Source organism: Antrostomus carolinensis, unplaced genomic scaffold, assembly GCF_000700745.2.
Source record: "Antrostomus carolinensis isolate BGI_N321 unplaced genomic scaffold, ASM70074v2 scaffold29465, whole genome shotgun sequence".
Lineage (NCBI taxonomy): Eukaryota > Metazoa > Chordata > Aves > Caprimulgiformes > Caprimulgidae > Antrostomus > Antrostomus carolinensis.
In genome coordinates this window covers 13187-15828 of record NW_010314800.1, presented here as the reverse complement: position 1 = coordinate 15828, position 2642 = coordinate 13187, and positions in this window count along the sequence as shown.

Genomic DNA, 2642 nt, shown 5'->3' with positions numbered 1-2642 from the left:
TGCTGCCCAGACATACTGGGTCAAAGGCAGAGTCTGGGGGTGCCCCATGCCCAGGGCCCCCCTCGGCAGGGTCATGGGGACAGTGGCACCGCAGCCAGCGGAAACCTGCCCGAGTGCAGCGTGTCCCTGCCCCGCGCACAATGCTGCCCAGACATACTGGGTCAAAGGCAGAGTCTGGGGGTGCCCCATGCCCAGGGCCCCCCTCGGCAGGGTCATGGGGACAGTGGCACCGCAGCCAGCGGAAACCTGCCCGAGTGCAGCGTGTCCCTGCCCCGCGCACAACACGGCGAGCGGCGTTTGAGAGGGAGCACTGAAAAGCCTGGTTTGCTTTTATGGAGAACAAGAGCTGACAGCGTATGAAATCGTGGCAAAGGGGAGAACTTGAGCTCATATTTAATTAGTTTTCTGTCGTTTGCCGGGCCTTGCCATCTCATTCACTCTTGTGCTTAATACGCTGCGTTTCGCTCAGTTAATGCGCCTGGGCCGTCACTGCAAATTCCAGGTCACAACCCGGAATCTGTCGCTGTGTGCTCACAGATCACGGGCAATAAGCAGATTTATTTCTAAGTAGCAGGAAAAACCAAATTCTTCAAAAGAGAGAGATAAAACTGTCCTAAATGGCAAAAAATAGGCTGTTTGCACCTGAAAAGCTATTGGCAGAGGAATTGGTTGTTCTTCGTGTGGGCAGAAGGATTGCATGGGAAACAGAGTTATGTTGTCTTGGAGGTCATTAATGTTTCTCCCCGATAACAAGTTTCCAAGAGGCACTTGTACTCGTTATGACATATTTAAGGATGCATTTGGTGCAGGGCCCCTCTGGGAGCAGCTGACTTTTTCAGCTGACAGTGCTGCTCGGGTGGGTGGCACGTGCCCTCAAGCACCCAGGTCAGCACTGGGTCTGGGTGAGGGGAGCTGCTTTGCCATCCCCTGCCCTGCTGTCCTGTCTGCCTCTCGAGACCCTGGTGCCACCACCCCAGCCCTGGGGACCATGGCCATGTCCCTGTGACCAGCACGCAGCCCGCACGCTCCCACGCGCTCGCGGCACGCTTGGCACCCGTGTCCTGCCGCGGAGTGAGCGCTTCCGACTGCGGCTAAGTATAAAGCGTGGGGGAGTGAAAGCTGGTTGGAGACATCCTCCCGGGAGCTGAGCTCCCTTCCTCAGTGTTTACACGCCAGTATCCAGGCAGATCCCAGAATAGACCTGAAGATGAGCCGTCATTTTGCATTAAGGTCACTTGTGCTTCAAACTGTCCTGGACGTTTCTGTCCCGTCTCGCAGGAGAAGCCACCCGTGGCTTTTGTGGATTTAGAGAAGCTTTTCCAGTCTTGAACCACCTGTGCAGTGCTTCTGATCGAGATACAAGATAAACCCCTTGTACATCTTGATGGCATTTACTTCCCTCTGGAGCTGGTTTAGCAGATTAAATCAAGGTCAAATGTGATCATTTCTCTTCCACCAGCTCAGTGTCTCCAAATCGATCACTTGTGCAGAACACGATGGATTTTGGCAGCTGGGAAGGGTCCTGCTCCACCTGCCCCAGCCCCATGGGATGTGGTGGAGTCCCCATCCCTGGAGGGATTGAAGAGTCGTGTAGACATAGTGCTGAGGGACATGGGTTAGTCGGGGACTTGTCAGTGTTGGGTTCATGGTTGGACTCCAGGAGCTTAAAGGGCTTTTCCAATCCAGGCAATTCTGTGACTCTGTGAATCACGGGTGGTTTGTTTAGCACTCGGGTGGCATTAGCTGCCCAGGCTTCATCCCCGTGCTCTGCGGGACAGAGGGGCAGCACTGAGGGCTGGAACCAGCCCCCCTGCCCCTGGAGAGAAATGCACCAAAGGTGCTTGGACAATTTCAAACCTCGTCTCTCACACTGTGATCACAGTGTCACACCAATACGCTGGGGTGGGACGGGGGTCTGGCGGTGCCAGGGTGGCAGTGGGCAAGGCTGGCAGCCCACATGACAGGGATGTGCTGGAGCACAGTTCTGGTTCGGGGGTGGCGATGCAATCTGGAGTTACGATCGTTAATCACTTCTCTTTCTTGTAACACGGAATGTGCCCTGATTAATCACGGGTGCCAGGCCCCCCTGTGCCTCCAGCTCCTCGCTCCTGCCTGGCTGCCTTCGCTCCCCTGAAATACCCGTTTGCCCTTTACAAACTAAAGCGTGTTAAATATCTCATTACAGAGTCGGTATACAGAGTGTTTTATTTCATGCTTTGTTAAGGACAGAATCATTTAAATGCATCCTGGCAAAGGATCTAATAAGAAATTAGTCAACTTACTGAAAGCATAAAATATGGTTTAATGGCAACATCCATTAAGAATTAGAGTTCACATGACAAATAACCCGGGGATGCTGTTTTGCTGTTCCTGGTAACACACTGGCTTTAGGGACTCGTGTTACTGTGGGAACACCCTGACTGTCACACCAGCCAGTGAGCCCCCTCCCCTCCTGAGGCTGTACCACCTCCCCCTTGTCTGACAGCCCCATCTTCTCCCATAATGCAGAAACCATTTCGCTGCAGAGCACTAGAACAGATGAGCTGAGCCCTGGCCAGACCAGCAGCAGTGGGAGAGCAGCCACCAGCCGCCCGTCCTGGGCTTGGGCTGGGAGAGGAAGCTGAAAGCATGTGAGAGCCATG